The 26,603-nt window shown below is 42.2% G+C and overlaps 1 protein-coding gene across 1 annotated transcript in view; it reads left to right on the top strand.

The window, feature by feature from the left end:
* Positions 1-4,632: 4,632 nt before the first annotated feature.
* LOC135245294 (carbohydrate sulfotransferase 15-like) overlaps positions 4,633-26,603 on the top strand; it is a 78,761-nt gene continuing 56,790 nt past the window's right edge. Inside the window, exon 1 of the mRNA XM_064318260.1 lies at positions 4,633-4,935. The gene's annotated coding sequence lies outside the window, so the exon portion shown is untranslated. The remainder of the gene's footprint in view (positions 4,936-26,603) is intronic.

Below are 26,603 nucleotides of genomic sequence, written 5' to 3' on the forward strand. Positions count from 1 at the left end.
AGGTGAAAATGTCATTAAATGCTACTGTATCACACTGGTTTTCAGAATGCCTTTGAAACATGCAGTCATTATTACATCAAACAGGCTGATTAGTATTTCCTGTTTAATGCAAAGGCAATGATATAAAAATGTGTATATTTTGAACAAGCCATGTTTCCATTTCATGTCTTGTTTTAGCCTGGTTTTAATTCATTATATATTTTTTCAAATAAGGTTTTAAGTTTATAGAATTCTGAGTTTACCTCTTGGGATATAAAAGTGGCGTGCTTCGTATTCCTACCATCAGGTGGCGCCTTCTCTCCAAGTTTTTGGTCTGCGGGTGTGTCGATGGAGTGTGTTTACTGCTGCTGGGTTTCAGATGAATATGAGTAACTTTGTCTGGGAGGGCAAACATATTTTTAACAACCAGTATGTTTGACATATGGTGGCAGTTTGATTAGGGGATGTCAAGTCCATATCTGTGCAATGAATCTCAATGAAATCTGTTTCCAGGGATAAAAACTAGGCTACAGAGAGGATCTATAGCAGCGGGTTAGCAGAAAAAAATGCAACAGCCGTGTGTGAAATGCGAGATTAAAATAGAAATAATGATTTTGGCTCATATTTCTTACCAACTAGAGCAACATACTGTGCCAAGGGATTTCATTTCTGACTAAAGGAATGGAGTACACACAATGAGGTTTTTTTGACACGTCTGTGAATCCAACTGAAATTGAAGGATAAAGGAGTGTGCATGTGCCTCTGCAGTACAGACTCCACCTGAGCAAATTGACTAGCTGGTGATGCAAGGCTGTGCCAAGCTGTGCCAACATGCACTGGTCCAGTTTATACTGGAAATTGTACGTTCAGTGTGTGGTGCTCAGTACAAAGCTGGCATGCGTATGCCATTTATTCATACAACTTGCTAAGGCTATGATCTGTATAAATTCAGGGTTTTGATTTTGGTTCTGCTAAATGAATGTAATGTAATGTAACGTGCTTTGGTTCCTTCATCCTGCAGCCAATCACATGCATGGCGATGCCTCAGTCTGTTACACTGATTGTGCACAGGTTTTGTGTCACACTGTCTACACAGGTCATTATCAGGAGCTGCGCCTGTCTAAATGTGCCATGACTACAAACGTGATTTTATCAGATTTACTCAGTATGTACAACCCCTGTAGGCATAACATTGTTAGTTTCTATACAAGCTGCTTCGGCCTTACTTGACATGCACTGTCTTTCTTTAGACCATGAACCCCACCCCCCATGCCCCTGTACCAATCATTCCGCAGGTTTTTAGAAACCTTTGTAAACATTTGAAATATACTTGATTGCATGCTAAATCCTGCCTGTGCAAATGAAACGCACACTCTAAAACTGAAATAATACTAAGAAACCCAAGAAAGTGAACTGTCCCTTTAAATAACCATTGACTGTTTCAGCCTGTTCATTCCTCTAGTAGTTTATTGGCTAAACTGTCCCTGGAATTCATTGCTCATGTTTTTTCCCTTTGTAAATGAGAAGTGAATTCTCAGTTGACCTTCTGGGTTATTTTAAAAAAAAAAGGTTTCATAGCTTTGTGCCATATGGTGGATTAGCCCTGAATGGCATGTGTTGGTAGGCTGGTGGGCAGAGCCTGATTAGGGACGTGGCAGTGGTGCCCATCAGTGCAGAATCTGTTTTCTCACACAAGCGCGCTGCAGCTTGAATCACATCACAGACAGGGACGGTCTGTTCTCACCGCTCTCATGTGTCCGCCTGCTCCAGATGAGAAGAAGGGGGGTCTGTTTGGATCCCGGCTGACCGGTCCTGCACAGCTGGGGCATTCCAGTTTGGACCCTGAGTCTGCAGAACCCCCCTCTCTCTAACTCTGTCTCTCTCTCTCTCTCTAACTGTCTCTCTATGTCTCTCTCTCTCTCTAACTCTGTCTCTCTATGTCTCTCTCTCTCTCTCTCTCTCTCTCGCACACACACACAATTGTTTAAATTTCTTAAATGTGATTTGTGAGTAAATAGTAAATCAGCCTCAGGGTTTTTGAGTGTCTCTCCCTGCGTTTTACATTTGAAATGCCCAGAAAATGATCAGTGTTGTTCTGGACTCCCTCTTACTCAGTTTAAGTGCTCCTGGCTGACCTGCTGTATGTGGAATCAATAACCTATTATCCATTTAACAGCTTGTTATTGATTTCCCTGTTTTATAAAACAGTCATCTTTAAGAACTAGTGTAAATAAAGATGGAACATTAAAGATGTGGTCATACATCTTCAGGTTTTTTTCTTTTTGCATTTGCAATGCATAATAAATGAGGATAAATGAATCCTTCATAAAGGCTTTTTCAAATGAAGTATTGGTCTCTGTAAAATACTTTTGCACTTTGCATTTTCAGCATGTGATAGTTGCTCTATATTAACTGTAAATAACAGTTAATGTGGAACTAAGAGAAAGAACTGGATCAATGTAGAACTGAGAGACTTCCATGCATCACCTTGATCAGGGCCAGGTTATCAGACAAATATATGGGGACCTAGCCATCGGCTAGGAAAAACCAACCCTGATAGTGTATGCCTAGTACTGATCAAGTAAGTTAAGGCTCTGTTGGACTCACATAAGCTCTAGTGCTAAATTAAGTCTGGCAGAGTTGCCTTAATACAGAGGTATTTGCTCAGTATTAAGTGGGTGTGGTCTATCACAACATGGATCCCAGTGCTGCAACACAGAAGTTATATATTCAGTATTGAACTTTTACTGATCATTTGAGTCTACAAAGTATCAAATGTACTCAGTTAAAGTTAAATGTACTCCATGTGTTACAGTTTATTTGACACGGATACTTTTGCTCTGTTAGGTTCTAAAAAGTCAGGCTTCATTACAATGCTTCACACAGAAGTTGAGAAGTTGCAATAACAAACAATGAAGGGTTTCTGCTGTAGGCTACTTCTGAAAAAAATGCTGCAGGTTTTCCAGCAAACAGTTGTGTTCTGCATACTTACATCACTCCAAAAGAGGAAAAAGAGATGCACTTTACTGTCCCAGGACAGCTCAGTCTGCCCCGCTTTCCGGTTTCTGAAAAGCCTACTCCTGATTGGCTGGTTAGTCGCTGGAGTCTATCGCCGCTTTTCCACCGCATGGTACCAGCTCAACTTGACTTGATTCTACTCGACTTTTTTGGTTTTCCATCAGGCAAAAGTTGTAGATAGCACCTGGTACCTGGTACTTTTTTGGTATCACCTCAGTCGAGGTTCCAAGCGAGCTGAGGCGATACCAAAAGGTGACGTGAAAACACTGCAGACGACTGATTGGTCAGAGCAATGCGTTTCATGCAGCATCGCTAATAACGACCCGCTACATTGACGGGGGTACTATCTGCAGTGGAAAATGAAGTAGCCTATCTGGTACCAAAAGCACGAGTAGCGTCGAGTCGAGTCGAGTTGAGCCGGTACCATGCGGTGGAAAAGCGGCTTATGGCTTCCCTCCAAATACCCAGGCGCTTGTTGGTGTGACATTGACTGTAGAACAGGAGCAGCAGGACAGCGTTTAATGGCACAAGGTGAGATTAATGTGGCAGTAAATTTGAAGAGGCAGGGTGCAGTGCATGCAGGCAGTTTGCACCTGCTCACTAGCATTCTCCAGCAGGGATAACCCCACCCCCATAAAAAAACACAATCAAACGATCACAATAAAACAATGGCGTTGAGTGCTCATGGGTGTAGTCAGATTTTGATCAAGGGCCTAAAACCATAACAGGCTGGGTAACCATGCTTACGGCACTCCTGCATTACTCCTGCCAGATGTTAGGAAAACATTTTCCTTGCTAAAAAAAAGAAAGAATAAATTTCAACAAAACAAAACAGCCACAAACACTTGCCTAGCTCTTTTTTCTTGTTGAGATTCAGGAGAGCTGGTGCAATGGTACAAATACACCAGCTTCTGAGGTTCTGAAGTTCTCCATCATATCGGTAAATGCTATGGCAACAGCATGAATTATGGACCTTTTGTGGGAAATGTGTTTCTGCTCTGCATAAAATAACAGAGGACTGATAAGCTTGCATATATAAATGTAAAAAAAAAAACGTTATTAGCCATTAGCAATATGCCATTAGCAATAAGTGTTTGCCTGTATGTAGCATTGCGACTTCCCAGAGTTAATTAACGAGTTAATTCACTATTGAAGATACTGATGACAACGTATGTGATTTCTTAGTCATTTTAGTTTGTTGGAAAGTGGGTTAAAGCATGGATATGGTTGTAACTGCACGCAAAGCCTCAGATTGGCTAAATTTGTAAAACAGTGGCATTTGACTTTATTAAATTTGGTGTTTCAGAGATATTTTAAAACCAAATCTTTGCTGGAGATTTCTTGGCCATAGAACTTCTATTCTTTTTGAAATAAGGCCTTTTCAATTTTAAAGTTTTTTTTAGTGTTCAGTTTCGGTTTATTCTCAGATGCACATTATCGGCTGCATCTCACGTCATGCAATTTAATCAAGTTTACAAGTTCGATCCGAGATTTGGTTTCTATGGTGTTACATGCCGTACTTCAAACAAAGTTACTGCTAACAACAAACAAACAAATAAATAAATAACAGGAAAGTAGGCAACAGGACGACCAATCCCTTTACGGCTGATGCAGCTAAAAGGCCCAAATTTAGAGATTTGTTTCCCTCCCGAATACTGTGGTATGAGGAGGTCAGGTGGAACCAGATTACTACCAAGAAAGATATCGCTTGGATAACGTGAAAGCGCGCATCACAGGAGCACAGAGTTCAGCAACAGATGATGCAAGGCCTTGCCTAACATATTTTGAACATGGTCAAGAATGGTTTGAGGAGCCTTTTGTCTCAAGGACTTATCGATGAGGATTGTCAATGGAAACAGAACAGGACAATCTAACCGTTGATTCACGATTGATTTCCGAAGTTGCAGTGAACTTTGCGCCGCCTCATGACTTTCTAAGGTAGGGCACTTTTCTGTTCTCTAGTGACATGTTTTGTTCGAGATTGCTGCTTTTCATAGGGTTTCGGAGGTACATATTTATTGTGGTTGATATATGTGATAACGAGTGCCATGTTGTGGAAATAATAGGCTAAAACGGATTTTATATTGTTGTCAAAGTATGTATCAATCGATGTTTAGGCCGCTAGGTTGTTCAAAAACACGCAGACTGCAATGCCCACACAAACATACAGGTGTTTACAAATTAACGTAAGCTGTATGTGAATTGGCCTGTATGCGTGAAATACCCAGGTCGATATTTAGTCGCAGTCCTCCCCTGGCAGACTAGGAAATTAAACCTCGTGAACGACTAGCCTGCGTCCACCATGCATTGAATGCATCCAGCCTTTCTTTATCCGACTAAATGTTCTCAACATTTCCAAGGCGATGCAGGAACTTAATGATGTTGTCACAACACGAGAGAGAAACAGGGGGATGTTGGAAGTGAGCTGACTGCTTACAGAGATCCCTTCGGATTGGATTCTGATTTCGGTGTAGCTGTGTACCGCCCAGCAAATGAAGCACGACAGCACTGGTCGGAACCTGCGGCGGAAAACCGAGGGACTTAATGAAAGCAATCTGTCAATTCCTCAAATCAAAACAGGCCCCATAAATTGTTCACCGAGGGATCACTGGAGAGAGATATTGACCACTGATTGTGTGTAATGCGCAAGTGACAATCAAAGGGTGCCCTCAATCTGTCAGAAGTCTTTGGGACTGACAAAATGATCAGTGAGAATCAGAGCTTTGGCCTGTCGGAGACACACAGATATGAGGTGGTTGTTCACAGAAGGGAAGAAATAAGATGCTGAAGGTTTTTATCTTTAAGCTCAGTCAGTCACTCTAGTCTCTAGCCCAGGATTGGCTTCTTGTAGTGGCGTGTAATGTGTGTAACATTTTACAGTGCTATAGAACACTCATACACACAGATAAATACTCAGAAATGGGCAAGTTCACGGTAATTGACATTACAACTACAGGTTATTTGCGTGGTACAGTCCAAGTCCAAGTCTCTATTATGTATCTGTACATAATATCTTGCATTTGTAATGTCAGTTACCATGGAAATGCCCTGATGTGTTTACATGAACCCATGCAGAAATACACTCTCATACATGCAAATAGTCACAGATTTATATGCGCGCACACACACACACACCAAATTGAATAGAGTTACTTACATACAAACACATACTATACACTTGTACATTTCAGAGGTTTGGAATAACCAAGAAAATTGCATTGTGCCATGAAAGGCACATTTTGACATTAAACAAACAAACAAATAAATAAATAAATAGCATTTAACAGGAGATAAAGCTTATCAAGTTTAGACATAGCTTCACAAACCAAAGGATACAATCAGAAATTGTGAGTATTCAGGTACAAACAGGTTCATTTTGTTTAATTCAGCAATCTCACAGAGTTTGTGTTTCAGGCAGTGTGATAAATCCATAAGCATGATTATTAAGTGTACTGTGAAACCCAGAAGGTAATGAAGATATGCACATCAGACATCAGAAGATAATTTCCTCTTCAGATGAGGTAGATGGTTCCTTTATGATAATATGATATGAAAACAGTTTCTTCAGCCATGCTGTTGCTGTGTGCAATGTGTAAAGTTTTGCACTGTAGTGCCCTCAGTGGGAATCGAATTGAAAACATTGGATTTCCAGCACATGATGACTGGCGCCCGTACACTTATAAATTAAGACTGAGAGGTATTAAATTTTGCATGTCGATGGTTAAAAACAGCCGACAGTGAGCAAATATTCTGAGAAGTACCTCATTTATTAATGCAAGCTTAATGCAGACCCAGAGAGAGCTTGAATACATGCATGATAAGTGAGTGCCCTTTGACCTGCAGGCGAGTGAGTCCATCACTGACCTGTAGGACAGGCCTTGGACAGTCTGTTCTGACAGAACCTGCTGATGCTACACTTTTCTCAGAGAGTGGCCAGAATCCTGTAAGATCCAGGGGAACACAAAGAGAACCAGTAAGATTAAGGAACATGGAGCACCAATCAGATCCGGAAGAACCCAAAGAGAACCAATTAGATCCACGGAAACACAAAGAGAACCAAGAAGGTTGAGGAACACCGAGCAGAACATTTAATGCTTTTTTGGCTCAGGCCCTGTGGTTGTTGATCGTAGCTATAATTTATCTCAATTTCAGTTTAGCAAAGCTCTTAAGAAATAGGCTATATAAACATTCAACAGCAGGCAAAAGGCCTGACTCACATTGACATTAAAAGATGAAACAAATCCCTTGGCGGCCATCTAAAACACAGTTACAGAAAGGAAATGACACTGAAAGAGGTAATCTAAAATTACACTGCCCTCACCGATCCCTTTCCCTTAAAAGAGCCTTGCAGTGAAATGTCGGTTGTAATGGTACCTCTAGCACTGAATGCATGTGTTAGGCTATATGAAACCTACATTGCCATAACAGCATCCGTCTGTACTCGGCATTTTTTATGCCAACACAACTCAGACCCAAAATTGGCTAATTATGTTCCAAGACAGTATCTATGTGTACACCTGAGAGTGTAGATATGTTTCTAAGACAAGGCAAAGATCAGTAGGCAAAAATGTTTTCAGAATGCCATATTCCACAGATGACCGAAACTCCAAGAGAGATTAGGTACCGCTGAAATAAAATGGAGCCCATGAATGAGCCTGCTGTAAGAATGTGAGGGGCAGACTCTGTGCGGACTGGGTGGGGAATGCTTTCGCTTGAATCATGGCACCATGAGGGGTCATCAGAGAATAAAGTTGTGCTGAATCTGCACTGTTCACAGCTGTTGACAGTGAATCAGGGAGAAGCTGAGTTCTGAAGCAGTGTTCTGAAATGGAGTTTTGATGCAGAGTTCTGAAATGGCGTTTTGAAGCATTGTTCTGAAACAGAGTTCTGAAGCACTGTTCAGAATTCTGTGACTGTTCTGGAGTGTGAAGTTGTGCTTGCATTCCTTTATTGCTCAGTCCAGATACCCAAGAATTAGCTTCAATGAACCTTTTATTAATGAGTGCACAGGTGGTTGCAGAGATGCTGGAATTTTGTTGCATGCCCTTAGCTGTTTGTAGAGTTTGTCCGGTTTATTTGGAATTAATCTGATCTTAATTAGATCCCTCCTCAGAGCTTTCACTCACTTGTCTGTGAAAGATCCTGCAATCCATTCCAATGACAGACACATTCAAAGTGAAACATGCAATTGTAACGGAGTTAAAAATGCATGACTGCATAACTGGTTTTAGTCAATTGCACCAAAATTTAACGATCAGTTGTATGTAAGTAACTTGGAAGGAGGCCTCTGCTGGTTGACAATAATGATGAGGGCAAGTGGATGGTAAAGTAAAATGTCATATTTAATGATTCCATTTCTATCAGCTGGTGAATGAAAAGTGATTTTCATAATATCTGTTTTTATGTGCTTTTTTCATTGAGCTAAGTGCTATTAAACAAACATCATTTTGTAAAGAAGAAAACAGTGCAAGGAAGAGTGCAGACTGTCTAGTGGAGAAGATTTCCGTCTAGTGTGTTATCACAGTACATTAAACCAGGAAGACCCATTTTCCGTTTAGTGCATCAGCATTGCATTTGCAAGGGCAGGGTGTTGGGAATGTGTTATTTAACCTTGATTAATGTGCATCAGCAAGCTTGTAATTGCATCTGGCTCCCCCACGTGAAACGTAAAACAGTACAGAGGCGGATTCACCACATAGCCTAGCTTTAATTATCCTAAAACACATAGATTGCATTGACCCCTGATTTCACAGGTTGTCCCCAAACTTTTAAGGAGTATAACAGACCTCAGTCAGTGTAGATCATTTGCTATATCAGCATCAACCTAATGGATCACCACTCATAATATAGGCACTATGGAAATTAAAATATCAATTTGGCACTCAGTCAGCACGTATAATTTAGCACTGATAACTAATAATAGGAGTTATTAGTTAACGGACGGAGTGTAGCACAGTGGGTAAGGAACTGGGCTTGTAACCGAAAGGTCGCAGGTTCGATTCCCAGGTAAGGACACTGCCGTTGTACCCTTGAACAAGGTACTTTACCTGCATTGCTTCAGTATATATCCAGCTGTATAAATGGATACAATGTAAAATGCTTTGTAAAAAGTTGTGTAAGTCGCTCTGGATAAGAGCATCTGCTAAATGCCTGTAATGTAATGTAATGAGTTGGTCCACCCTTTGCTGCTGTAACAGTCTTAACCTCTTCTGGGAAGGCTTTATACTAGACGTAGGAGCGTTGCTGCAGGGATTTGCTTCAATTCAGCCAGAAGAGCATTAGTGAGGTCAGGCACTGATTGAGCGATTAGGCACTCTATTCTCTTAGGTACATGTGTTTTGGCAGTATAGTTGCACCTATGTTGAACTGTAACAGTAATTTGGAATTTGTATCCACAGCAGCACAATATTAGATCAGGAAGTAACAATTAACAGCCGTCTCAGGGACAACATTTTAAAAATTAGAAGTTCACAGGTTTTTCCAATCAAAGTGCCAAATTTTCAGCACCATCACTCTGGTTAAAACAGGGATGTGGGGTCACTGTCCACTGAAGACTTCACTATATATATATTATATAATTTATTTCAAGTATTTTAGTGTCGTTTGCTGTTAAAAGTGCACTCTTATGTGCTGAGTAAGGAGCAGTGCCATTCAGTAAAGGTTTTTTGAAGCGTCAATATTGTGTGAGCATCATACACTTTCATGTCCATATACAACGCTCCTGTCTGAATTGATGGTTTCGTATGCGCAAGCCACTTAAGTGAACAGCGCGATTCTCCCCGTGAGCACTTTTCCAGGGTAATGGATGAAACGGTTCTCTCTCTCCGGCCCTCTCGTCTGCGCCCCGTCGTGCCTGTAACGGTCGCTGCAGACAGCGGAGTGAGTTTTCATTGTAAAGTGTCAGACTTTGAATTTTACGGTACATTACTTCAGATGAAAACCTCTGGCGACAACATTACCCTTGCGCAACCTGCGAGTCGACGAGGGCTGGGGAAAAAAGCGTCACGGAGGGGAGCTCCGCCTAAAGACGTGGGCTGCTGCGCGCGGTCTGCGTCCAAACGACTCGCAGTCTTAAATAGATAAATAACCGCAGGGGGAAGTGCCGCAAGCGAGCCGGAACCATAACAAACAGCAGCGGCTCTGGCGCGTTTCCTTAATGCGTTTTCTGGAAACACAGCGGCAGCTGAGAGAGAACTGTTTCCAGTCGATTGTGAAAACCAAAAAAATGCTTGGTTTTTCTCTTTTTTTTGGGGGGGGGTGGGGGGGGGGGGGGGGTGGCTTGTTTGGGGTGCTGTGTTTTGGCAGCCAATCTTCAGCTCTAATTAGACTGGGAGTCTGACGGACCGGAGAGAAGCAGTGAGGTGGATATGCTGAATTATTGGGATTGATCAGAATCCCTGTTGCCATGGAGCTGCCAGCCCATGAGCCCAGCTCCCTCTCTCCCTCATTTTCATGGCAGAGCGTCCCGACTGAGACCCGGGGCCTGGGGCCCGGGGCCCCGGTGCACCCCTGGAGTAATCCTGTCTATTTTATCTTGTTCAGAAACACCGTTTGGTGTGCAGGCGTGGGGCAGCTTCATTTCAGCTGGAGAATGCCTGGGGATGGGAGAAACACAGCCCGTGGGCTCTCAGAACCAACGCCCGCCTAGGTTTTCATGTACCAGCTGCGACTGAATTGCGCATTGAAATGTCTGCCTTTCTGGGAGAGAGTTTTATTCAGAGAGCAGTGCTACACATTCTGTGTTTTATCTTTATTTTGAATACACAGTGGAGCCAGATTGGGGAAAAAATGTAAAAATATTCATGCAGGGGAATCAAACAATAGGGGAAAAAATAAACATCTGTCTTTGCAAGCCTGTCAGTTTATAATTTGATTAGAACTCTTGTGTGCAGGGTGATTTCTGAATTCATTACTGTCTGGATTTATGGGCGGGGAACAAGCTGCAGTCTGTTTTGAGGCCCCTCCCCTTAACGGCTGACTCCGCCCAGGTGCCTCTTCCTGCTTATTTGGGTGCTCTGGGACTGGACAGCTTCACCTCTGTGCTGGTGGGATGGAAGCTACTTACATATTCATGCAGCAGTCTGAGGCACAGCCCTGTTTAATATTTGCATAGAATATCCTGTACCTGCAGCCAAGGTGGAGTTCTGCTTGGTTTTATCCTTAGTGCCATTACATGCTGTAATACAAGAATGTAAGATGCTGGATTGTGCTGAATATGACTCGGGCATCTGTCATGATAGTAAATTGCAACTTCCCCTGATATGAACCTTGCTCCCCCCGCCCCCACACACACATTGTTTCACTGTCTCCATTTTAGTTGCAGCTGGGATAATTTTTTGAAAATCCTCAGGAGGTGCTGTCAATCAAGCATAATGCGGGAACAAAACCTTACACCTGCTGTCACCCCAAAGTCATTCTACCAGTTTATGAGTTCTGCACCTGTCATAGTATGCATCTCAGTGCACATATTTTACATCGCATTTTCCGTGCAAGTAGGCTACATCTCAGCTCAAAGATTTTTAAGATATGATCTGGTGAATAGTAGCGGTAGGTGTTCAATTCTGGTATTAACATTTTTTTTCTCTTCAAAGAAATTTTCTCTCACCTCTGGTCTGGAGATGCCATCACAAAGGCTTTGGAAATGAAGAAACCGCGGGTGGCGTAGCTTAGCCGGACGGCTCGCGATGCGATCGCGCTCGGCTTTAACAGAGGAGGAGCTTGATTACAGGCGAGCCGGTTGCCGCGTGACGGCGGTGGCCATTGTCTGGGAAGGCGGCGCCGGGTCCTCATGCGGGTCACGACGTCTCCGCGCACTCCCCTTCCTCCTTTAAGCGTCTTGTTCCGTGGCAGTCGTGCCGTGATCTTGTGCTTTAGCCTCGCGGCCGAAGCGCGTCAGATCAAACGGGGAGCGTTGCCAATGCGCCCGGACGGTTCATCCAGGGAGCGTCGACCCTGTCGCCGCCGAGCCCTTTCATCTTTGCGGGGAATCTCAGCGAAGACGCGGGTGAATGAACGGGTCTGTAGAAAGGGCGTGAGCACTGTCAGCACCCACACAGACCCTCCCGGGACACTTTCAGATCCAAACACTGTGAATTTCGGGTTACATTTAAGCATGTAATGATGCTTCATCGCTGCTTGATTTAAGAAGGGGCAACAAGAAAAACGAAAGAAAATAGGAGATAGAAGCCGATTGGGAGGAATGCTGGGAAGGCCTATCACGACAGTTTCACGGAACATGACAAACTTACAGCTGCAGAGAATACTGAATTCTTATGTTGGGGGATTGTTCAGTGATTCATTCCTGAATATTCATTTAAAACTCTAATTTACTGCTAACCAGCCATCACATATGACGTTTTGTCTGTTTACAGAAAGTGTTTCAGGTTGTCATTTCTAAAGACTGTATTTTTGTTTCAATGAACCGTAATTCAAGTCCATTCATTCAGGGTGACTTGGCACAGCAGTAGAGACCAATTACTGTAGCTTGGATGTGAACTCGGATGCATCACATTTACATGTTTCGCAGACCCTCTTGTCCAAAGTGACTTCCTTAGCTTGCAGCCGCTCATTTCTAGGACATTGACTGAAAGGAATCGAGCTTTAGCACTTCTCCTTGAGTCTCTGTCGGTTTAGCAGTTATTCTTGAATCAAATGATTTCAGAATAGCAGATAGGCCTACTTGGTGAGTTGCACACTTGGAAATACCACACGTCTTACTCTTTTGTTTGTATAACAAAACTTTTAAAAATAAATTTGGCATCTCCAATCCCACCCAAATCCCAACAGGGGTCACTAGAGCAAAGAACACGGCTATCCCTGCTGACTGAATTCCTCCCACATATATCCCTTGCACGACACACAGCCAATCGTGCGCCACCCCTGCAGGGCTGCCGGCCACAGTCGGCACGGGCCGGATATTATTTTTCACTAAAAATTATTTTTAGAAGCTAACACTGTTTGCTATTTTAGCGCATGTCCTGGATTGAGAATGTATAAAGATGGTGTAAGGGAGATGTTGTTCTCTAGCACACAAAGTCTCAGCGATGAGAATACAGTTTGTGAAGTCTGTGCACACACACTGACACACTGTGTGAATAATTTCATGCCCTGTTCTGTTCTGAATGCACATTTAATGTGACTTTGTGAATAACAGGGCTTGTTAACAGGTGTAAAGTCTGAGCGGGAGAGAGAATAATTCAATTTACACGAGTCCCCGATTAAATGTGGAATTTGTTCAAATCAGCTGGAAATAACAAATTTTCAGTTTATTTATCTTCAGCGCTCAGCTAAAATGTGCACCGAGTGCAGAATAAGCGTGGTGGGAACAGCCCAGTTTATAGGCTTCAGTGACTCAAGTGACCGTTCTCTTTACACACCACTGGATCTTAAACGAATCAAAACTATTTCTGTGACCTGTCTATTCAGGACAAGAGCTTATTTTCAGACTGGCATTGCCAAATCACCATTGAATATTGTATCAATTCTATGACAGGTCAGCTTGTTTTTACCTTTTCTGTAAGAAATTAATAAAAAATAAAGACAGTATAATTTCAATGGTATTCCAGATTTATCATGGTGCTATGGAGTATGTGTAGCAGTGCTATAAATGATTCAGTTCAGTATGGAGCCATGCAGAAGGTGACCGCTACAGAGGTCTTACTTTCCCATTTGGGCACTGTGTGTATGTGTGTGTGTGTGTGTGTGTATTGAATCTAAAGAATATACAAACATACAAACTCCAGTGCGAATACACACAGATGCACACACACACACACACACACACATGCACACACATACACTGTGCGTACACACTAATGCATACAGATGGTGGCCTAGCAAAGTTCTTCAGTTTGACGTCAGGACCACTAATTCATGGGCCGGGTGCAGCTTTAGCATAAACGGGTGCAGTTAAGGGGCTGGAACATCTGCTAATGCTAATGTCAAGCCTCCGGAGCTGAATATTTTATTGGTGTACATCCATCTGAATGTATTACCGCTAATTTGTCTGGAAAGGTTAGTGAACACGCAGCCTTAATGTAGCCAACGGTAGTCTGTGTTTACCCCTGCAGGTCCACGTCTCCCTGACGTCTGAAATTCTGCCCTCAGAGCACGTGCAGAATGACTGGCATCGCAATGAAGTTATCAGTCACAAATGTATGCAGTTATGAACTATGGTGACACGTGCTGTGTGAAAGTGAAGCTTTGCGGAAGATCTCCATTGGCTTACATGACAATTCCCACCGAAATGTGTCATCCTCTTCACTGCGACACCTGGTGAATGTTCACAGCTAGGACACGGTGTCACAAACTGGTTCCCAGCCTCTGATTTGATCTGAAGCATAGCTCTCGGCATCCAGTATCTTAGATGGTCTGTTTTCAGGTTATTGCTTTTTTGGACAATCATGAACAGCTGCTGTCAGTAATTTACTGCAGGGGAGAAAGGCTGCATCTAAATAATATTTAGTGCAATTAAGAGAATTACCCGATCCTCAGATGAACTCCCTGTATTTCAGAGTCATCTATTGCTGAGTTCAGAATGTTCATTCAGGAGCAATTCAGTCCTTGCAGAACCCTACAGTGCCATAACCTTACATGCCTTCTTTCTTATAAAGACAATACACACCAGATCAAGATGTGAAATTGGGGGAGAGTCCTTGAAAATAGTGGTCAAACAGGAGATGAAGTAAACACACAGACACACACACACACACCTGGCTGAATATTATACCCAGCATTAGTCAGTTATAAGGGGTTAATGCAGATAACATTATACGTTTGAGTTGAAACTACTTACTTGCTTGCATTTGCACAAAATGCTTAAACATACTGACATTGCAGAATATACTTTGGGCGGGTAGACCGAAGGAAGATTCAGGAATGCATCCCACTCTGGTCACAGACGTGTTGTAGCGGTTGCTGTACACCCTCCAAAGCCTTCCTCAGAGGCGGAAGTGGACTCCGCAGGGCGGAGGGTGGTTGGTCGAGTCTGCTGATGGGGCACAGCTGGCCATACTGTGCCCCGCCCCTTTCCCATGGACCAGGAGTGAGGAGGACTGAGCTTCACTGGGCTTGGGTGACCCAGGACTCTAAGGATAGCTGCTCACCCCCCCCCCCCCAATGAGAGGAAGTTAACTATTTCACCAGTTCTGTAATATGCACCATCTGTAATAACGTTTCCTGTTTCATTAATATTTATATTTATACCACACAGCCATACCACTTTAAAGGGAAAGGGCTCTTGCAAGATATACCGGCAATGTAAGGTAAACTATAAATATGAACAAAGTTGCCAGAAAAATTACATTTCCAGTGAGAAACCCAACTCTACAGAGAAACTTTGTTGCCTAGTCAGGTAAAATTCAGGCAGACTGCATATTTAATGACAGACTGTGATAATTGTGAATATTTTCTTTACAGTCACTGAAAGCAGGGTGATTGGATATTCCCACTGACCTCAGGTCTGTTACTTTGTTTCAGTAATATTTAGAATAACTCTGACTCCCAATTGTTATCTTTCAGAAGAGGATGAAACCAGGATTGTGCCTATAGTCAAATAGGTTCAAGAATAGTAACCGTTATATTTTATGTATGTAATTTTCAGGCTTGTGTTAAAAAAGGGGATGCCACAGAAAGGCGTTAATGTTTGAATTACATAAGGCTAAATGGGGCCTAGTAATTGATGAGTAGTTGTCAGCATTTGGACTACGTTTCCCTGTTAATCCGCTCCTCCACAGCCCTGGCCTGTCTCAGGGCCTCTGTTGTGGAAATATACAGAAATAGACTGACGTGTTCTGATGAATATGCCTTGTGCTTCTCCTCACTAGTCCCAGACTAATTAGTGTTGTCAAACATTCATGATAAGGGTGCACTCTTTTGGGGGAGGAGAGTGATTTAAAGGCGGGTCACAGGGGCTTTCCGTGTCCTTGACTGAGCCTTAACCCCGGAGTGATGGGACCCGACTCATCCCAGAGAACAGAGCGCCTCCTGGTGCGGTGTACATGGGGGCAGAATGCAGGAGGTTACTGATTTCAGTAAAACTGAATTTTCCTTTTGGAGCTAGGAAAACGTTGCCAGAGAGATGGTGTGTGTGTTGAGGGAGCAAGGGGAGGGTAAGGAAAGGACAGGAAAGGGAAGGAGATGTACAAAGTGAGAGAGTGAAAGATCACATTGCATTTTAACTGCAGTGATATGGAGAACTGTTGGTGCTTTGAGGATTTGTGAATCTAACCTGAGCCAGTCTTGCAAAATAACTGAACAGAACAAACTATCATGATGCTGTGAGTCCAGCTTCTCATAGCCTATGTATATATTTTTTTAATCATACAAACATCAGTGAAACTTCTGACAAATATATTGTAGTGAGGTTTGGTCAGGTTTAATCAGAACAAATTAAGTTCAACAACCAATAAGAAATCTGTACGTCTGTAAACTCCAAACTAGTGAAATAACAGACAGGACAATGGTTTGGAAATTAAGAATATATATTTATACAAATAATTTGCCCAATATGAGGAATAATATTATACGATACTTAATCGGAGGAAATGATAATTCTGTGATGGCTAAACGTAGAGGTTAACAGTACTACCATTTGACAAAGGTTAATTCGTATTATGGGTCAGTGACACGCTATTCTGTATTACGTGGTTAATTCATTTAATCAGTCTCATAAAATGAAGTCTTAACAATGTAAAACAACAAGGTCAGGGAATTTGTTATTCCAGACCAGCGTACACATTACAAACAACACAAGAACAAACAGCAGTAAAATGATCGGGTATTACAAGTTTTACGCTATTCTATTGTCTGATGTCAGTGTTAAATAAAATGCATTTCAATACTTAACAGCAAAAAAGGGGAGGACAGGTCTTAATTCTGTCAGGTGATGGGTCAGCTCTTCAGCTGGTCCAAGGCCACTGCAGATGTGGGTGATCCTGGAAGACTTCTTCGTTGAAGTTGTGGTCTTGACAGGTTCCAGTCAAGATGACTTTTGATGTGCACAGATCTTCCACTTGGTTCTGGCCTTAAGGGAGATATTAGAGGATAGGTCTGAAGAAACAGCTGTCAATGGGAAATAAGCCAGCTTGGTTTATTTTGCAGATGGTAGCAGGCCAACTCTGTCTTGATGATCAGACAAGATGCCTCTTGGGGCGCTTAGCGAAGTCCGTCAATTTCCTTGATGTGTCTGGTCAGGTAGACAAGTGTCTTTACCCTCAGAGTAAAGTAGTTGGTGAGTTTTTAAGTCTCACAAAGTCACTGATGCGATGGAACCCCACGTTTGTCCCCTGAAACCTGATTGGTACATTGGTAGACACCAAACATTGGTGTTGGAGCTGTCAACCAAACACTGATCAATATACGATTCATTACTGCTTTAATGTTTAAGCCTGTTAAATTGGGCCCCCCATTTCCCACAAAGGGGGAGTTCCTGCCCAAAACTGGTGCCAAACTGATGAAACAGTGAGTTTATTGCTGGATTAAAAGAGGAAGAGGACGGGCACAATTATGTTAATGGTGAACATGACTCAGCAGAGGGTCAGTCCCATGGCCAGGAAGCCAGAGGCCACAAACGTTCCTGTGTATAGTTATACATCATTACAATATGAAATTGCAAATACTTAAGAATGCAAGAAGTACTTCTGCTTTGACAGAAGATGAATGTTTGTTCTCGTAACAATTAATACTCACATATGAACATAAATGCTTATTAAAAGGTGAATAACTACTGTTCAAGGTCCCCTGAGAGTTGTTTTTACTGCAATATTTCTGAGGCTGATACACTTTGATCCGGTGCTATGATTCAAGCTTCTGAATCAGAACAGTAATAACATAACCTTTGCCTCTGGAAAAACAGAGCGACGGTTTACCACTATGCAGCACATATTTTCTGTGTTTCTCCACTTCACAGTTTGAGCTTCTGGTTCCTCTGCTGGGATTTTCCCGTTTTTATCAGATGTGTCTCTGGTCAGCCATGTTCTCTCGCTGTCATACCGGCTGGACCTTTCTGAGGAATGCAGAGGAAATACTGTGAGTGGGAATAAGTTATGTACAGGGTCACAGGCCAGACATGACTGGAATATATATCTTTGCTGAGAGCGTACATACTGAACCTTTGTCTGAGCTAAGTTTATTAATATTTCACAGGAAGGGAAGGCACTGAAACATTGTTTTTGTAGAGTGTGTTCGGGTAGGAGATGTTGGTTTTGTTGGATGTTTGTGAAATGTATCCATCCACAAAGTGTTCATTTTTGTGTGTGCTTGCCTGAGAGTGCGATTGCGAGTGAGAGTGAGAGTGCAAGTGCGAGTGCAAGTGAGAGAGAATAAAAGGGAAAGGAGTTGTGCCATAGGCTTCAGAGGTCCTTGATATGACAATGCGTGCACTGGAACCATTGCCTCTTCAGCATTTTACACGGACTTGCAGAGAGCAGTGTGGTTTAACTTTGGCTTTAGGGGCTGAAATGTGTGTCTCACATTTATTTATTTATTTATTTTGAAACACTTTCCTGCCCATCGCATGTGAAAGTGTTTTCTGATATTGATGAGCAAAGCAATGAGTGAGCTTGACTGTGTTGAAGGACTTTCTGGAAGCAGTGCTTGTTTTTGCCTTTAAAAAAGAGAAACACTTGCAGTACCTGCCTAAAATAGGTGTGTACTACTATTCCCATATATTCCTAGCACACCTGACAAGACATAAAAGAAGCAAATTGAGCACACTGAAACAACAGCAAATCACTTTTTTGCTGAGGAATAGTCTTCTTGTCTGAATAACAACCGCTATCAGACTGAACCTGCAGAAGATTTTCCACACAAGCTAAAGAGAAAGTAAACATTTATTTTTATTTATTTTTATATTTATGGAGTATTGATTAATGATGTCTTACCCTGCTCGCTCACAGAGGCAAAGGTGCCTGCCTAACTGGCCAATGGGGTGAGGGAGTTCAAAGAGCAGAGAGGGAGTAGAAGAACAATAGAGATGAACTCTGAGTGGGGGGAGATGGTGGAATTGGAGCTTGCGTAGTGCACTGGCATTGGTATATAAGGGTTCATGCTGTGGAAAGCGGTGTCGTAAAAATAACCGAGTGGAACGCAGGGCTTTCCATCACACCCGGTCCTCTTTATTCGGCTCTGTTTGCCGAGGGGAGTCGTGTTCGCCCACTTCTGCACACTTGTGTAAATAAAACCCCAAATCTTTCTGAGCGGTGCTAATGGCCAGGACTCGGAGCTGCGGCCAGGCTTCCACTGTGTGGTTAAATTGCTCCTGTCTTCCTCCTTATTCACTTTGTACAAACTCCTAACCTCAGGAGTGACACAGCTCGCCCGGAGAGCTGTGTACTGAGCAGCGATGGTATTTGCTGCTGATAGATATACGAGTCCATTAGTCCCGCCGAGGAAGATATGTCTTTACAGCAGTGCTTTTTCTGGCTGAAAGTTAAACAAACAAAACCACGTAATTAATTTCAGCACTAAAGACATCAGCTTTCAGTCTCTCTCTCAGGCAAACAGACTGATCTTTGATACAGTATTAGAGCTTTCCCAAGATGTTTGTTTTGTTTTTTTATGGCCTTGATAACTGAGTGCGGGGTTGGGGAAGTGCGGTCGATGAAGACTCTTCTTAACGAGTGCTGTGGATGATCTCCCTGCCCCTGGACTCTGGGGTATCACCAGCAGTAACTTCAGTCACACGCATTCCCCTGGCACCAGAGGGGAAAATCTTGAGAAACCGTCCCCAAAGGCCCATCTGTCTTTTGAAAACTTTTTATCATTCAGGAAATAAGCCCACAGTGAAGCCGGAAGCATACATAAAACATAACCAGAAACCAAGTGGTGATGCGCACACAAAACTAAACTGCATCCTGTCCTTTTCCAGTGTGATGCCATGATGGGTGGATTTTTTTTCCTGTACACTCATTTTCTGATTTGTACTTGTCAATGTTACCATTGATTTTATTGTATTGTCAGCATTTAGTATGGCATTTCTTTAAAAGGCCATTTTCCTTATTCGCCTCTTATTGATGTGATGGATTTTTGAGCTTTAATCCCACAAATCTTACTTTGCTGCACATGAGAGCAGAGGAGTAAGATGGACTGCATTCTTCTAGTTCCAGTGGAACAGCTATCCAGACCCACAGTACCAGGCTCTAAGTAGCCGCTACGCTGAGAAAGATCTTTTGGGGTCACCCTGAGGATACCGCACTGGGGGGGAGGACAGTGATTTAAATTGGGGTCAGGTGACCCGGAGGAATGAGGTCCAGTCACTGCTGAATGTAACAGGTCACCCAATATACACTAAATTTCACCCTGCCTTCGATCCCAATCATGTACACAGCTGCCATATCTTCCTATTAGTCACATCCATTGGGCATAGATTCGCCTTACAGTGCTTGAATAGGCCTATGATTGATAAAGCCAGGGGGTCTGTAGGTTCTTCTGACACAAGGCTGGTTTTAATTGAGACCCTGGGACATGTCTAACAGATAATTCTTTCTCCCCCTGCCACTGTGGGATGAACTTCACAAAAAACACAATTCCCTTTGGGCATTGAAAATATTGGCGCAGTACAAAGGACAATGAAATCCAATTGATGGTCCTTCCCCGGGAGTAAATAGACTGTGGAGTGTCTGTTCAAAGCTGTCCACCGTTGAGGGACCTATGGGAAAAGGGTTCTTCCTGTGAGCTCTCCTGTCAGAGTTAATCTTAGTGACAGAGTCAATGTCCAGGAGGGTTCTGGTTTTCACGTTACTCCCTCAGTAGATTCCTGAGGTGTCGCTGTTCACTATTAAGCCAATGTGCAGTATCCTGCTAAACCAGCTGCTAAACCCATGTCAACGGACTGGCCACAATTCATACAGGTTTTTAGATGTAGGAAAACATTTATCCTGAAATATGGAATGATAACCCCATAAACGTGGCCTCTGGGTGACTAAAATATACTGTACATCATAATGTTAGTATCTAGTTGACATAATAATGCATTCCGTTGAACTGAATCTATGCCATTGCAGGGCATCTGGTTTGGATGTCAATTAACAGTACATGAATGATCAAATAATGTTTGTCTAGGTAAATATGAATTTGGAAAGTGTGACCGATTAGAAAAATTTGCCTGAATTGAAAGAGCATGCATGAGAGGGAGATGGACAGGAGATCCATTCTTCTCTTATCTGCAACTGAAGCAATCAAAATGTAACTTCAGTCACAGGAACACCACCCCCCCCCCTTCTTCATCTCTTCATGTCAATTAATTGTGATAAAAAATGATTCTCAATATTTGAAGTCTTAAATATAATGTATCAAAGAGGTAGACCACTGTACCACTCCAGAGTGGGGCAGTCTTCAATTATTGGGTTGGGGAATGATCCAACCGTATCAAATACAGCAGCAACGCTGGGGAATCTTCTGATGTGCTGTTTGACTTTTTGAAACTTTTTTAGGTTTTAAGGTAATGCGCTTGACTGCTCTCATCCGCGAGCAGATGATCCCGAGAGCTTTTGCTGGCCGAGAACCATAAGAAGGTGTGATTGGAGTCTCTGCTCCCATGACGTTGCTGAGAAACATTCCTGGGTTCCGAGATAACGCCGCAGCTTCCTTAAATATACATACCTGGACCACTTCAAGGACACTGCTCATCACACTAAATATTGCATAATGTTTGAAATGCTGTGTGATGTTGAAATTGAATCTGGTTCCAGAAGGACAGGAAGGATGTAGACTCTGTAATCTAATTTCCTTGGAGCCATATGAAAATATTCACGGCATCACAGAATATTTAAACTGTGCCAAAATATTCCAGTAGTTATAATTTTAAAATTGGTCTATTTCCAAAGGTGCATATAAAGTCTGAAAAGATTCGACCTGAGGTGAACTTAAAGCAGAGGATTCTGTGATCATAGTGAGGCGATGTTTTCCACTGTAGAAAACCGATGACTATGTCAGAGATAAACACATCAGTCCATTCAAATAAGTTTGTTAGTGAAATACATTCCATACCTTCCCCAACCTGTCTTCAATAAATAAATATTAGGCAAATATTATTATCACTGTAAAAAGTCAGAAACTGGAACATGGCTAAACCCTTTTCCCCGCAGTCAGAGCAAATATAAATAGTACAGTTTTATTGAAGCGAAGTTGGTTACCCTCTTCATTTGTCTGCAAAGCCATATGGGAATAAAAATGGCCTCTTCCAACTCGAAAATAAATCTGAATTCCACAGAAACTGTTTGTGGCTTGGAGCCACCTAGTCAAATGTAAAAAAAAAAAAATAAAATATATACATTTTAAAAATCTGAGATGATTCTGAAAACAGGAATCACTAATGGGTGGCATCTCATGCAGCTGTTTCCAGCTCTCCCATTTGTGTGAGTGCAGTACAGATCCACATGCTCTGGACATGATAAGCAGATGGGAGGGTAATCTCTAGAATGTTCTGGGTGGGAGTGTGCAATTAAGGAATGAAGCCGGGGGCGTTAAAAAAATAAGCAGAATAAAATGTGCCCGTGGGGCGGTTTGGGTTTCGACGGGGCCTTGAGAGGAAAGATGAAAAAAGAAAGGGAATGTGAGGCATGAGGTTCATACTGGCTATAAATGGAATAAAACACAGTTGTGGTCAAAACTGTGGGAAGCTCAGACAAAAGACAAAGCAAGAAAATGTTTGATGTAAATTGGAATTAAGGTCCTTGCTCTTGAAAATGTAATTTAATCCCGGGATTGGTCTGCTCACCTGGCTTTAATGTTCCTTTTTGAATTTCAAGAACCTTGTGTCAGCAAGAAACCAAACTGCATTCCTAGGACTTGGAGTGGTGATGTCACAAAAGTAGGAGCCAATCATCTGTTTGTTAGGCCTATTTATAATAGCCCTTGGAGACTAATGGTCAGAGGACATATCAAAGAAGTGTTTTTTCCAAACTGCATGTTTTTATTTTTACAGTATATGTAATTACATGTGTAGTCAATAAATTGGGTTTATTCACCAATCAAAACTATCAAACTTCCCCGATATGAACATGACTAAAGGCAACATGCTTAAAATTGATTCGCTGCACCTTTATATAAAATATAGTGTTTACATTTTCATTTAAGTCAGGGATGGGCTTGTTCTACAGGGCTTATTGGTACTAACTTTCATATCATTTAAACCTGGATGAACCGATGAGTCAACTTCCTGTTTAAATGCATGCCACCCAACCACCCAATGAAGAGTTGAGGTGGAATGAAATCCAATCAATTATTCTGCCCTCTAAGGTTGGAATTTCCCATCCCAAATATATGGAGGTAGTGATGGCAATTGTAAAAAAAAACAAAGAACCAAAAATAAATAAGTAAATCAATAAACACAAAACGTATTTTCTGTGAGATGGGAACTGGATGTCTTCATCATCACTTCTATCGGTTTTCCAGAGATGTGCTGCACAGGGTCTCAAGGGGGTAGGGCAGTTCAGAGCTGGGGTCATTCGAGCTCCGAGTCTTTCTGACTTCCTGCTTCCTGCTTCAGGTACTGGGGCATTGTATCTAAAATGGCACTAAACAAGCAAGTCAGGAAACCTACTTAGAGTTCTGCTGTTTTATTGGCGAGCAGTGATATTTTACCTGGGAAACAAATGTCCTTTTCTTTCAGCCTGCATTACAAAGCAAACAAAAGTGCACAGAGTTTTTTGTTTCTTTTTTCTTTTTTTATTCCTTCAGGGCTTTTCAGCTCAATAGTTAAGAGAGGGGGTGGTAATGAGGTCAGCTTGCACCGTGTTGCTCTAGAGGCTGATCTAAGTGCAGCACCTGAAAGGGGTCCTTGCTCCGCCAGTATCCAATAAACCAAAAAGCCCAGTTTCAATTTACGGGAGTACCGAAGTGATGCTGAGTGCTGATCACTCCACAAGCACAGTTTGTTTAACTTGGCACTTAACACAGATGCGCTTGGATTACACTGGCAAAGTGTGGCTGGGTTATACTCTCTCATGTCGATGCCACAGCTCTTCCAGTTCGGCTTTCCTCCTCTCTGCAATATTGTGAAGACTTTTGTGGACAGTGACTTGTAAAACACCACACCCCTGTTTATGCCCAGCATGATGGCGATGGGGATGTGGCAGGTTGATTGGAAAAACCTGTGAACTTTTAATTTGAAAATGTTGTTGACTTCCGGCTTTTAATTGTAGCGTCCTGATATAATTTTGCGTTTGCGATGGTTACGAATTCCAGATTACAGTTACAGTTCAATGTAGGCACTACTGTACTGCCAAAACGCATGCACAGTACCTAGAAAATAGAGTGCACTTGCATTTCCAGCTATCCCAGCATGCCTTGCACAAAAAAACACAAAAAAAGGGCTCCCATTGAAATGGAGTCGATTATAAAGTCACTTCTCATCAGAGGAAAACTGCATTTCACATGATGAACAAACACCATTAGAACTAGAGGTGGTACAGTTACAAATGCCAACACCAAGGTGCTTGCCTCAAGACCTGCAACGTAAGGGAGAAAATGTTTTTTTTTTTTTTTAAATATTTTTTTTTAAATAGAAACATTGAGGTGTGGTGAGTGTGGGTCTTCAGATGTTTGTGCAAAGTTTATTGAGAAGGTTATTCCATGGTTATTTCAGGGGACGATGGCAGAGAAGAGCTGGGGCTGTGTAGAGTGGCTGGCAGGCACTGAAAATGGGGCAGCCTGCTGGCTAGAGGATGCTGCACAGAGGGGTCTGCTTGGAGTGTGCAGTGTGATCATTGTCTGAAGACAGGCAGGGACGGTACTATTAACTGGTGCACTAGCGTGAAAGATTTGAATCGAATGCAGACAGCCAATCTGGAATCCAGTGAAGGATGTAAAAATGTTTCTATCATAATGCGTACCGCAAATTTTATAAAGCAGATTTAAAAACCTCTGTGAAAAGTGAACAAGACATAGGCCTACATTATGTGAGTGTAATGACCAATAATCTATTGCAAGCTGTAATGCCTGGTTATGGCAGGTGTTATGCCACACTTAAGACAATGTAATGTTGGCTTTTATGGCGAGTAGTGAAAGTGAAGTGTTGATGGCATTACTAATCTGCTGGTTGTTCCTCAAGTAGGACCCTGAATGATTGGCCATTTTTAGCTGATCGTAATCCTCCCTTACACTGCTTTCAGCTTGCCAAGTGCTTAGGTTTAATGCACTTAGAGCTTGACTTCCTGACTGTTTTACCTGCCTGTATATTTTTTTATGCATGGAATGTAATTGTTATTTATGATGTCCCAGTTTTTTTTATTAACTCGATGGCTTTATGGGCAGTGTTTTAGAATTGGTTCTTTAAATCTGTCAAGTTCCTCACTGGAGAAATAATTTTTACATGGCTCCTGCAGTTTGGCACTGATTTAAGTTGTAAGATTTTAACAAAAAGGTTTTTTAATAGGGTCAGGAAGAGCATAAATCCTAACATTGGTGTTAGTTTGGATCAGTATGTGGGGATTAAGAGGGATAGATACAGCAGTTGGCAGCTTTTCTCTTGATAAAAATTTCACACACAAGGTCAGGGGAGCAGGGGAGAACTTAACTGGAGTGTAAGTAGGTAGTATCTCTGCAGAATGGGTAGTGTCTTAGAGTGGCAGTGGGTAGTGTCTCAGAATGCCAGAGACGTACCCTCTCCCCTCACCGTGAATCTGTCTTATCCTCACTTAACACCACCATGACTCCACCTCTACCGAGCTCGCTATGGCAACGGCTCTTATCGAAACATCGAGGGTGATGGCTCAATTATGTCTGCTGTCATTACACAGTCTTTCAGTTTAGTTCTCACTTTATGAAACAGTCATTGAAACAATAACATTAAGAGATGAGAGAGAGTCACGTGGTTATATAGCAGGGTGACATTTTGGGCTTGTACTCCAGAGGAGGTCCAGTAGTTGATGGTTGATGTCTGAGTCTGTATTTGAATATAAACGATGCAATAAGTGTGACAGAATTCATTCTATTTTGCTGTATTTTAAATTATGTTTGTGGAAAAAGTGTGAAGGGTCAGCTGAATTCCCCAGCCCTGGTCCTGGAGAGCCGCTGGTCCTGCTGGGGTCCTCAAACCTAGTCCTGGAGATCTGCAGGGTGGGCAGGTTTTCATTGTTGCTCATTTGATCGATAAAAGTGCTTCATCGATTGATAAAAGCTGTTGTTTATGCTATTAACTCTTCTTACCTGGTCACTGTGAGTTATGATTTTAAATAAATTCAGCTATTTGATTATTTATGTCCCTCCTTCCTGTTCTCTCTCCTTAAATTAATTTTTTGATTAGAGGTTAAGGAAATAATTTTTGACAGACAACATAATTGTATCCGCAGACAATATACTTTCCTTTTGAGATTTGTTTAAAATGTGGAGAGTGCTCATGCAGAGAATTATCTGCTGTTAAACATGCTGTCTCATGAATATGCATGAGCTGGGATGCAGTTTATGCAAATTAGTGTTATCTCTGTGCCCAGTAGTGCACTTCCCGTGGTCTGATTTTTTTCCCGTGTCAAAAATGAACCCGCTGACCTTTCAGTACCTCAGCAGTTGGTCGACAGATAACATGGCGACGGCCTGAAGATGCTCGTTTTTCATGTTTTGAATACAGAATTTCCACAGTGTTTTAATCAATGGGGGAAAAAATTATT

This window comes from Anguilla rostrata, chromosome 18, assembly GCF_018555375.3.
Source record: "Anguilla rostrata isolate EN2019 chromosome 18, ASM1855537v3, whole genome shotgun sequence".
In the NCBI taxonomy this organism is placed as follows: Eukaryota; Metazoa; Chordata; class Actinopteri; order Anguilliformes; family Anguillidae; genus Anguilla; species Anguilla rostrata.